The following is a 12,447-nucleotide window of genomic DNA, read 5'->3' as shown; positions in this document are numbered from 1 at the left end:
GAGATTTTCTTTATTTTTAGCCGGGGGGGGGGGGGGGGAACGACATTATGTCCCCTTTTTCTTCCCCCCCCCCCCTCAGTCCTCTATATCTTCTCCTAATAAGAAAGCCACACTCAAATATTTCTGTCCCAGGGTGGTCCCCTGGGGGTAATCCTATTGGGACTTACCTGGAGCTAGTTATTTTAATGTCAACCAACACGATCCTTAACACCACTTTATGACTCAGGTCTCTAAGGCACAAGGTAACAGAGTGTGAACTCATGACTCCTCCTTCAGTTGTGCCTTGGACACAAAAATGAGCTTCATTTTGCATGGGCTATAGCCCAGGGAGCCCTCCTCATCCACCCGGAAATGTGTCCTGGGTGGGGGGGGGGGGGGGTGGGATAAAAAGGGTGAGCGGGGCCCCCTTCGGTTCCCCAGGTTGGACTAGTTCCGATCAGCAGTTTTATTGTTCAGTATTTAACTAAGGTGCGCCGAGGTCGCGGCAGTTAGGCTGCACCTCCATTAATCCCAAGGACCAGGTGATACTGGTCTCCTGGGTTAGGAATCCACCCTGTCAGCAGGGTTTGGACATTTCCTCCACTGTGAAGAGCGGTGTGCTCTGTTGCCATCACTGTTCACACAAGTCCCGAGAGGACTTGACCTTCCCCTCTTCCCCTCTTCCTATGATCTCTTCTCTACTATCTTCTCTAACAATATCTTTTCTTGTAGTTGGCTGTCTGCTGGGTTATACCCACTTCCCCAGTAAGAAGCGAAAGGATGTCTTAATGGTCCCAACTTCGGTTCCCACTCTCCAACTGAAACAGGTAAGCGCTGAGAGATGGGGGGTAGGTCCCCTACTTCTGCTTCATGGCTGTCACTGACAATCTGACCTCCCTATTGAGGGTGGCCACACACAATACCCAAGGGCGGAACTCTCCTTCTAAACGAAGGAAAGTACTTGATTTTATGAAATCCCGCAAGATTGATCTTCTATTTCTCCAAGAAACCCACTTCCCGATCCGGTACAAACCTAACTTTATCCACTCTCAGTTTCCATTGTTTTATCTAGCTAATGCGGAAGATAAGACCAGAGGGGTTGCTATCCTTATATCTAAAAACTGCAGATTCACGCTACATAAGGTTCAACGAGATCCAGAGGGTAGGTACATCCTAGTTAAGGGTTCCGTAGAGGGCAGACTATATTCCCTAGTATCTTACTACGCCCCTAACACAGGACAGCATAAATTCTTTAGCTCAATGTTTAAGACACTCGGACCAATGCTTGAAGGCTCTGTCATTTATGGGGGAGACTCCAATGTGGCCTTCGACCAGGGACTAGACAAATCTAAACCCCCAACCGCCCAAAACATCCGTCCAACTAAAACCAGCTCGAAAATAGCTAAACTGTTTTATTCACAAGGACTCACTGACATTTGGAGGGGATTAAACCCCACCAAAAAAGATTACACTCATTTCTCCCATGCCCACCAATCCTATGCTCGTATAGACCATCTGCTAGTCTCGAATGACTTGATCCCGGCAGCCCAAAGATCACAAATTACTGACACGGTCTGGTCGGATCACTCCCTGTTAAGTATTCTGTTAAATAACCAAACCCCACACCACAAATACAACCTTTGGAGACTAAAAGAAAACATCCTTTCTGACCCCGCCTGGAAAGTAGAAATTGAAAAGGCCATCACGGAATATTTTAATCAAAATGACACGGCAGACGTCTCCGCGGAAACCTTATGGGCAGCTCATAAGGCCACAATAAGAGGGAAATTAATACAAATAGCAGCCAAAATTAAAAAAGAACACGGGATAGACATAGTCAACCTAGAAAAGAAATTCCAAAAATTATGTGCGGAACACAAGAGAGACCCTGCTTTAGTACCCGTATCCCAATTGGATGCAGCACGCCTAGAATTAAACTTAGCTCTTACAGCTAAAGCGGACAAAAGTCTATCATGGCTAGGAGCAAAATATTACTATCAGAAGGATAGGGCTGGGTCTCTCTTGGCGGCCCGTCTCTCCCCGCGCCCTCGCTCATATACCTTCCCCAAAATTAAACTAGTGGGCCAACCCCACACAACAAACCCATTGAGGGTCATGAAAGCCTTCCATGGATTTTATGCAGATCTATATAGCGAACATAAGGCAAGTAATCCCCAAACTCTGACGAAATTTCTGAATAATCTCCCGATTCCTACCCTTTCGGCTGAGCACAGAGATAGACTCGAAGCTCCAGTTTCCGCCGCAGAAGTGATAGCGGTTATTAAAAATCTTAAGAGGCGGTCAGCTCCGGGTCCAGACGGCTTCTCCGTACCATACTATAAAACCTATGCAAATACCATAGCGCCTTATCTTGCTAGATTCATTAACTTCAAAACCAAGGGAGAGCCTCTGGACCCGCAAATGAACACTGCTTTCATAACCGTAATACCGAAACCAGACAAAGACCAGGGAGAAGTATCCAACTATAGACCCATATCCCTGATCAATAACGATCTAAAAATTATGACTAAAATTATGGCAGACCGTTTGGCCTCCTTTATCGGATCCTACATCCATAAGGACCAAGTGGGGTTTATCCCAGGAAGGCAAGGTCCTGACCAAATCAGAAGAACGGTGGATGTTATCTCCCTCCTGCAATCGGGCTGGGATGGTAGTGGGGCACAAAAGGGAATGTTGCTATCTCTGGATCTACAAAAAGCGTTCGACTCTGTGTCCTGGTCTTACCTATTCTCAATCATACAACAATGGGGTTTTGGCCCACGGTTCACAGGGTTACTACATTCCCTATACTCGAGCCCGGAAGCTAGAATCAAACTACAAGGACAACTCTCTGATCCTATTAAAATAGCTAGAGGGACCCGCCAAGGTTGCCCGCTCTCGCCACTGATTTTTGCGATAGCGATTGAATCATTGGCAATTGCTATACGCACTAATCCAGACATAGCGGGGGTGCACTGTGGGCCAAAAACACATAAATGCGGACTATTTGCTGATGACCTCATTCTTTACATAACGTCACCAGTAACCTCCCTCCCAGTGCTATGTATGCTCCTAGAAGACTTTGCACAGATCTCTGGATTATGTGTTAACTACTCCAAGTCTCAGGCACTTAATGTGTCCCTCCCGTTAGCTTTGGTGTCTAGGTTGCAGGAGACGTTCCGCTTTTCTTGGAGTGAGTCCAGCATTCGATACCTTGGAATCAATCTTACCCCCAAATTTGAACAGCTATACCAAGCAAATTACCCCCCCATTTACAAAATATTAGAATCCGATCTCAAACACTGGTCCCCACACCACACTTCCAGGCTCGGTAAAATAAACTCTGTAAAAATGACTCTGCTACCGCGTCTCCTATATATTTTCAGAGCACTCCCGGTCGCTATACGGAAGGATCACCTCTCAGCATTCCAAAACAAGGTAGTAAAATTCATTTGGGGATCGAAGGGACATAGGCTCCCGAGAAACACCCTATTCGGCCTAAGAAAAAAGGGAGGACTGGGACTTCCAAATCTTTTTTGGTACTACCAGGCGGCTAGACTAGCACAGATATCAACAGTTTATGCCAAAACAGCCAGACCTGATTGGGTAGAAATGGAAAGACAGGCAGTACCAACATTTACAATTGACTTCCTCCTCTGGTGCCCACCAAAGGCTAGGCCCCCGGTCATGTCTCCCACCTTATCACAATCTCTGACGATATGGAACACTCTCAGAAAGAACCCTTCCTTGATATCGCACAGTAAACCTCTATCGCACATTTTCCGTAACCCCGCATTTCCCCCGGGTATGGACATAAAAGCCTTTCAGTGGTGGCTGGATAGGGGTATTTACCGGATCGGGAACTATTTTACAGCAGCGGGGCCGTTTTCCCTCAACCATTGCGTCAAACATCTGAGTCTCCCCAATTCGGAGAGGTTCAGGTTTTATCAAATTTCACACTTTCTCCAATCAATCTGGGTTGAGAAACCTGAACCACCGCAGTTCACCCCATACGAAATATGGTGTGGGGGACTCCTGGAGCAGAGGGGGGGAATATCCTTAATCTACTCTTCGCTTGCTGCTACAAATAAGAAAGCAACGTTCATGTTGGCATGGGAGAGGGATTTACAGGACACATGGGACCTAGATCACTGGCACACGGCCTTCTTCCGATCATTCAAAGGCATTTATAATATATCCCTGATTGAAGCTAGCCTTAAGGTAATCACTAGATGGTACTTGACACCCTCCCGGCTTGCTATGATGCATCCCGCGGTCTCCCCTCTCTGCTTTCGTGGATGTCACATGAAAGGTTCCATGATACATATATGGTGGGAATGCCCTAAAATCAGGACCTTCTGGCAAAAAATATTTTACGCCATATCCAAAATAACAGGTAAGACCATTCCCAAGTCTCCTCTAACAGCTCTTCTCAACCATCCCATTCCAGGGATCTCAAAATCATCTCAGAAATTAGTATTTTTCGTTCTCCTGGGAGCCAAAATTACCCTTGCTAAAGCTTGGAAGAAGCCCTCAGTCTCTCTCATAGCAGCTAAACGGAAAGTGTCATGGATGATGGCTCAGGAGAAATTAGTGAGCTCGTTACTAGACACCTCAGCAAAGTTTGAGAAGATTTGGGATCCATGGTCCAAATACATAAGAATAAGGGAACATCCAATTTATTAGAAATCGACCCTTAATAGAGGTGGGGGCACCGAGCAGACAGCTAAACTCTTCTCTTACCTGCACTTCACCTTTCTCTTTCTTACTCCCCCCTCTTCTCTCCTTCCCCAACCCTTTTTTTTTATTATTTTCTTTTTTTTCTTATTTCTCTCTCCCTGACTTTCCATACCTGGCAGGCATGAATAGAACTCACTCCTACAGTGGGTACACACTGGAGTGAACTGTAGTAGAAAGTTTTACTTAGTAGTTTGTCCCTGAGGTTTACATATGAATAATAGCATCTTTATGCATCATGCCTAAACAGCGGCTGTACCACAGGGATTGTTATGTTATTTTAAGCTTGAAATGTTACCCGTTTTTGCCACCAAGATCATTTGGTCAATGTGCCAAAATTTTCATTTACTTTTTCTACTTCGCTAATGTCTCTCTAGGTCCGCAGGTCATTAGTAAATGGAACCCATTCCGCTCTCCAGCACAGTGTGCTCCCATGAAGGGGTGCTGGTGGTGGAATGGGATAATTACCCAAGGCCCACCCATGATGGCCGCAATAACACGGATCCTGTAGGACCTGATATTAGATACTTCAGTTCACAGCTAGTTGATGATGTAACACTAGTGTATAAGTTGTTACAATGCAAAACATATTACTGTAGCTATGATATGTAATTCTCCTTTTATTTTGCTTTAAGATGTGATATGCACCGGAAGCTTGTTCTTATAATTTGTTTTTCTGTCAAAATCTAATAAAAATCATTTAAAACATATTATGGCAAATATTACTTGGCTTGCCATCTCACCAGGATTGTGGACTGGAATATCCACTATGATAAAAAGTTATGGGTTTGTATAGAAAACTCCTTTACACAATTTCCAGTACAAGATCTCCCCTGGCTCTCGCCTAGACACTGGCCAACAGAATTATTGACACATCCACTTATTTACCCATCCCTGATAGCGTTCACACGGGCAGGTAAATTAACACCTCTATCCTCGGTTCTGGGGCCCTTAACCACGTTAAAAGGAAACCCAGATTTCCCACCAGGTAATGTAGGCTCATTTATGAGCCATGAATGGCCCTACAAAGACATGAGGGCACACGCTTTTTTTGAAAGGTGACCCCTGCTCTTATGACAACCTGGTTGATGTCTCTTTAACCAAATCTTTCCCCTTTTGGTCGTATACACAAATACGCAACTTTCTGACTACACAAGCATCACACTCAAACATGGACAAGACAGCTCACACCTTTTGAATCCCTCTGTGCAAGAAATTCACCACAAAGGCATTTAATATCCCTTATATACACAATGTTATTTGAAGAGCCTAACATCAACAGAGATCTCGCATGCACCACATGGGGTAGGGAACTTCAGATTTCTTTATCCGATGAGGAGTGGGAAACCATACACGAATACCCACACAAAGGTTCCATGAACGTAGCCATCCAAGAAAACTGTTATAAAATCGAAACGCGGTGGTACAGAAGTCCCTCCTTACTCCACAAATTCTCACCATCTATACCTAACACGTTCTGGAGATGTGGTAAAGCAGCAGGCACTATGCTCCATGTTTGGTGGGACTGCGACTCGATTCAGCCGTTTTGGAAGAAGGTGCATGATATCATCTCACAGGTCACCACTTATACATTAAATTACACTCCAGCGCAATATCTATTGCACCATACCACATTGTCTAAAAGTGCTTATTACAAATCTCTGGCCATGCACATGGTGAATGCGATGAGACTGTGTGTTCCGACACACTGGAGATTTATTACCCCACCAACAATTAGAGAACGGTTCGTCAAACTTTCCAAAATAGAAGAGATGGAAGAACTGATACACATTTCCCAAGAACGAATACAAACATTCAAGAGAACATGGGCATGCTGGACTCATTTAAAAAGACGGATTACTTGCAAATTGCCAACTCCTAAACAAAGTGCTGATATGCGCACTATATATATATTTACGAAAACTTAATCAGGGAGACTTTGGCTGGGGGCCGGGGGGCAGAGGCGATGAGACTCATTACTTTCACTTGTTAATATATAATCTGTGGACTCCTCTCTACAGTGTCCCTCTCTCTCCCTTCTTTCCCCCTTCTCTGTTCTGCTCTCCCTTTGTTCCTCCCCTCTTTTTTTTTTTTTTTCTCTCTCCCCCTCTCTTCTCCTTCTCCCTCTTTGTTCTCTTTCCCTCTTTCGCCCGCTTTTCAGTCTTCATGCATATTTTCTTGCTCATTTTTTCCCCGTGTTCGTTTTCGAACTCGGGCCCCTGACATCATTAATGTACCAGACAAAGCAGGGTAACTGAATATATATAGAACAACGATTAAAAACGTTACCAATGTGCCAAATGGAGATTGGGATCCTATGACTCCCTGATTATTGTGCATCCTGTCTCTCTCTCTGGTACAGGAGATTACCTGAATGACATTTGTTGTCAACAACATTTTTGTTTTCTTGTATGATATATACGCTGTTCAAATTGTAAACATTTACTTATACTTGATTTCAATAAAATTTATGGGAAAAAAAAAAAAAAAAATCGCAATAAGCGTTTATTGATTGGTTTGCGCAAAAGTTATAGCGTCTACAACATAGGGGATAGTTTTATGGCATTTGTTTTATATTTTTTTGTTACTAGTAATGGCGGGGTTCAGTGATTTTTATCATGACTGCAACATTATGGCGGACACATCAGACACTTTTGGCACCATTCACATTTATACAGCAATCTGTGCAATTCAAAATGCATTGATTGCTGTGTAAATGTGACTGGCAGTGAAGGGGTTAACCTCTAGGTGGCGCTAGTGTGTCCTAGGGAGTTATTCTAACTGTGGGGGGAGGGGCTGTGTGTGACACATCACTGATCACCACTCCCAATTACAGGGAGCTGTGATCAGTGACAGTGTCATTAGGCAGAACGGGGAGATGCTTGTTAACATTAGCATTTCCCCATTCTTTCTCACCGTGAGATGATCGCGGGTATCCACGATCATGGTCACGGAGCTCCCGGCGGGGCGGTGCGCGCCCGCAAGCCGCCTTTTAAAGGACAACATACAGGTACGTTAATCTGCCTGTACGTGCCCTTCTGCCGCAGTATATCTGCGTGAGGCAGTCGGGAAGCGGTTAACCTTCAATATCAAACAGAACTGCTGTTAACCATTAACATACCAACAGGGTTAGTCACTAAGACTCAAGAAGCAATATCTTACACTAAGCAAAGAACAGTTTACCAACCACATCACCCCATAAAGATGGACCGCGATAAGGGAAAATAACAAAGGGAAGTGTGGACAGAGGAGCAGGTTAACAGATCCAAAAGGAAAGCCAAAGATAAGAAGATGATAATCCAGAGGTGAGCGCAGATGAGAGACTTGATGTGACTGCTGACTCCGCCCAGTGACAGGAGAGGATATACAAGTGAAAAGTTACACTCATTGGTCAGCTGTTTCCTGCCGAAAGATTTGTCACCCATCCAACACTCAGCTGACTGAAGATATGCCCAGCAGCCCAGGTAAATATTCATAGCAGCAGCAGGCAACTTGTAACCTGAAACACAAAACAGAAAGAAAAGAAACCCCAGAGAGATATGTACTTAACAGTCACCATATACCTCTATTAAAAATATCACTTACTTAAAAAACCAAATGGGTGATAGGAGTGACAATCCCATGGGGCCACTTTTTAATTTTTTTCCTTTGTGGCACCAACATTCCATAATATGAAGCCTACCGTATTTTTCTTTTCTTCTAAGGTAGTTTTGATATAGTTTTGCCCATAAGTAAGTTTTGGATCATTATCTCCATCATCTTGCTGTAGGATAAATTCCAACAATTAAGAATGGACCAAGGGATATTGCATAGTGCCACAAAACACCATGGTAGGCATTTTATTTCAGGGTGCCAGTCACTCCATCAAAGTCTCCATCTGTAGATCTATGTTTGAGAGTTGGTGTTAAATATTTGGGAAGCCAAATATGTACAAAAACCCTGGGTGATGAACCAAAAATTTATAATTTTGCATTGGCTTTATTACTGCCACCCAACCTGCCAAACCTACAGCTTGAAGTCTTTTCTTCCCAACGAAGACTTACCACCGTTAAAATGTTCTTGGAGCTTTCCTGTAAGGTGGCAATCGTACAAGCTGTTGACTTTTAGAAAAATCTCTTCTGGTTCAGTTGTGCCGGAGTCTTCCAGACCTGTTTCTGTCCTGCTTTCCTTGTAATTTTCTCTAAAGGGCACATTTACACCAGCAGCGAGTATCACCGTACAACTGCTGGTGTTTACTGTGAAAACGCAAACAAAAGAGGGTACACCAGCCTAGTGCATTATCCCATGTGAACTTTATTATAACTTATTTTATAAGTCCATACAATACATACTCAAAGACGATATAGGTTCACAGCATGTCAAGCCACTGACTCGTGGCACAGTGGTTAGTCAGACCCAGAGTGTTCCAATGCCAGAGAGCCACCGTTCAAGCTGGCTAACGTGTTTTGAGGGTAAACCCTCTTCCTAAGAGCCAAATAAACCTATATTGTCTGTGAGTATGTATTTTATTAACTTATAATAATGTTCCCATGGGATAATGCACTAGGTCGGTACACCCTCTTTTGTTTTTGTTTTTACAGTTGTCTCTAGGACTACCCCAGTCTTTAGAGGGCAGCAAGGTCTGATTTATTACCAGGTGGTGCCTCAAAGAATATACTGTATGTGAGGATTTGTCCCTGGTCCACCATACCCATGTGCAGGGGGTAGTTTTACTTTGTACTTACAGGTGTTTACTGTGAAGCTGTAGTGGAAACTCAAAGGCCTAAGGCAAACTTCCCAATTGTCCTTGGGACTACATTGGTCAAGGCTGCCCAGTGCATCTCAGTTCCTATGGTGTGAAAGGACTCTTAGGCTGGGTTCACACTAGCTGCAGCCATGCTCACAGCAGAGGTACCGATGCGTGTCTATTTACCGTCTCAGGTGTGAATCAGGTCTGAATTTTTGGCTAAATTCACACCTGAAACTAACCAGAAGACGCACAGGATCCTTCTGCAATTCAGACTGCGGCCGCCCCGGAGGTGTGTGAACCCGGCTCCATTGAGAGCTGGTCACACGCTCCTTTAATGCAAATGGGATGTGGTGAAACCGGCATCCAATTCGCATCAGTGTGAAGCCAGCCCTAAGGATTATATCCCTGAAATTAACATTGTTTTAGTTTATGGTAACCTTATTTTTCTGTTTTACCTGTGACAGTTTAACGCTTATCTTTCTAACATTTGAAATTATTAATTGGAATAGAACTGCCAAAGCTCATCTATGGTCAAAACATAAAATCATGTATTCATTTCCACTTGTATTTTATTATTTTGAGCCTGCTCTTATTAATCTGAATGATCTGAAGCTTGTAAAGTTACTTTGTGAAGATCCCCACACATGTTCTTCCCTTGAATTTTGTTACACATATTCATTATGCCCTGTGAGTAAGCACTGCTGTGTCACACATTTCACAGAGCCTGCCTTCTATACTACATGTAGGCAGGTGCAGTCTGTACTCCCCACTGCAAGTGGCACTCGACCAAAGCGGCAATGCAGATGGGGAAGGAAGTTGTGAGGAACTTGGTTCCTCTATGACTTCTTGCGGTGACAGGGATACCAATCCGTTTACACACTGGCTCCCCATATGACTTCAGTGGCCATCTTGGGTCAGGCAGTGTCTATTTCAAACTCCAGCACCCAGGTTTGGCATGCTTTATGTGAGTCGCTAGCGTAGGGACAGGATCCCCGTCTGACAGGGACAGTTCTTAGAGTTAGGGAAAGGTTTCAGTGGATTAGGGACAGTGCAGACTACTTCTACCTCTCTTCAGGAAGCCTCCCCTTTGGGAGTGGACCGGCCAGGCTGCATTATGTTCCACATTGCAGATGCTGTCAGCATCTTCAAGTCTTCAGACTGCTATCACTGTTCCTTCGGGAGTGGCTCCAGACGGGTGTGCCTACCTGACAGACCTAAATAAGTTGTGTTTGAACCTTTTCTGCAATATAACTTTGTTGCCTCTGGGGGTTATTTACTAAAGGTAAATCCACTTTGCACTGCAGTGCACTTGTAGTGCAGAGTGTATTTGCCTTTAGTAAATCAACCCCTCTGTGTTTACTGACCGACACACCATGCTACACCTTTCTCACATACAGATGTGGTGAGAGGAGGAATTTCAGGAGGCCGAGTCAGTACAGGAATCACAGCTTGCAGACAGAAAGGTACTATGGGATATGTAGTCCTAAGAGATTAAAAGCAAAGCATCCAGGAAATTGTGGAAAAAGATGGGCATTAGACAGGCAGCACTTACAACCTGAAAGGAGATTTTTTTTTTACCACTTGCCGACCAGCTGCCGCCATTATACTGCGGCAGGTCAGTGTGATCCCGCGAACCGTCGTCGCTGTACGCTGGCTCCTTTAAGCGGGATAGCAGGCACGCGCCCGCTGCATTGTGGGGATGCCGATGCTCGTGGCTCGTAGCGATGACCGCGATTGCAGGCAAGAGAGGCAGAACAGAGACGGGTGTGTGTGTGTGTGTGTGTGTAAACACACAAATCTCTGTTCTGTGAGGCGAGGAGAGGCAGATTGTGAGTTCCCAGTAGCTAGGAACCACGCTCTTTCATCTCCCATAGTCAATCCCCTCCCCCCACAGTTAGAACACACAGTCAGGGAACACAGTTAACACCTTGATTGCCCCCTAGTGTTAAGCTCTTCCCTGCCAGTGACATTTACACTGTAATTAGTGCATTTTTATAGCACTGATCGCTGTAGAATTGTCTTCAGGGATGATCAAATCTAAATCTAAACTCTAACATGGTGGTTGTAAAGAAGTTGATCCGCAAATCAAATTGCGCTCTATGTATGGCCGACGTAAATCTTTTAGTTGGGATAGCTGCAGCCCATATGCTACTTTTTGCATTGATTACCCATATTGCCCGCTAACATGCAAATACTAGATCATGACAAAAACATCATACCACCAATGGAAAAAAAAAAAATGAAAACTCAAGTGTTCTGCACCTCACCGTTCCATCCCGCACCAGATTTGCAGCACCAGGGACGAGGAGACACTTTATTTGCTATTTCAACCATTCAAGGGTTATGAAGAATCATTGAAGTTAACCTCAAAACAGCCTGTGGGCTTTGTTACCTTTGACAATGGAGCTGGGGCTGAAGCTGCAAAGAATTCCTTAAATGGCATCAGATTTGATCCAGAGAACCCACAAACCTTAAGGCTAGAGTTTGCAAAGGCCAACACAAAAATGGCTAAGAATAAATTAATGGCTACACCTAATCCCACAAACTTCCACCCTGCACTTGGAGCACATTTCATTGCACGAGATCCATATGACCTAATAGGTGCTGCACTTATCCCAGCCTCCCCAGAAGCCTGGTCTCCCTATCCACTATACATGACAGAGCTGGCACCAGCAATCCCACATACTGCTTTTACATACCCAGCAGCAGCCCTCCATGCACAAATGCGTTAGTATCCTCCATCTGAAGCCACTCAACAAGGATGGAAGTCTTGCCAGTTCTGCTAAAAGCTCTTTGGGTTTTTTCCTCCATGAAGTAATGTGCCAGAAATGAACAAGTGTTCGTAAAACATTGTACTTCTCCAGATGCCTATGAATGTTCAGCCAAGCCCTCCAAATGTGGAAGGGTCATAACAGTCTTTTTCAGCTACTTAAGATGAATTATTTGGCAGTCTTTCTGCAGAAAATATGCCTCTCTGGGTAACAAAGTCCAAATGGAGTAAC

The 12,447-nt window shown here is 44.4% G+C and overlaps 1 pseudogene; it reads left to right on the top strand.

Moving 5' to 3' along the window:
* The first annotated feature begins 217 nt into the window (after positions 1-217).
* On the top strand, positions 218-12,231 carry LOC141148065 (RNA-binding protein with multiple splicing 2-like; annotated as a pseudogene).
* The last annotated feature ends 216 nt before the right edge of the window (positions 12,232-12,447 follow it).

Source organism: Aquarana catesbeiana, linkage group LG06, assembly GCF_042186555.1.
Source record: "Aquarana catesbeiana isolate 2022-GZ linkage group LG06, ASM4218655v1, whole genome shotgun sequence".
In the NCBI taxonomy this organism is placed as follows: domain Eukaryota; kingdom Metazoa; phylum Chordata; class Amphibia; order Anura; family Ranidae; genus Aquarana; species Aquarana catesbeiana.
Note: the sequence above shows the minus strand (reverse complement) of the source record. Positions and strands in the feature narration are given on the sequence as shown.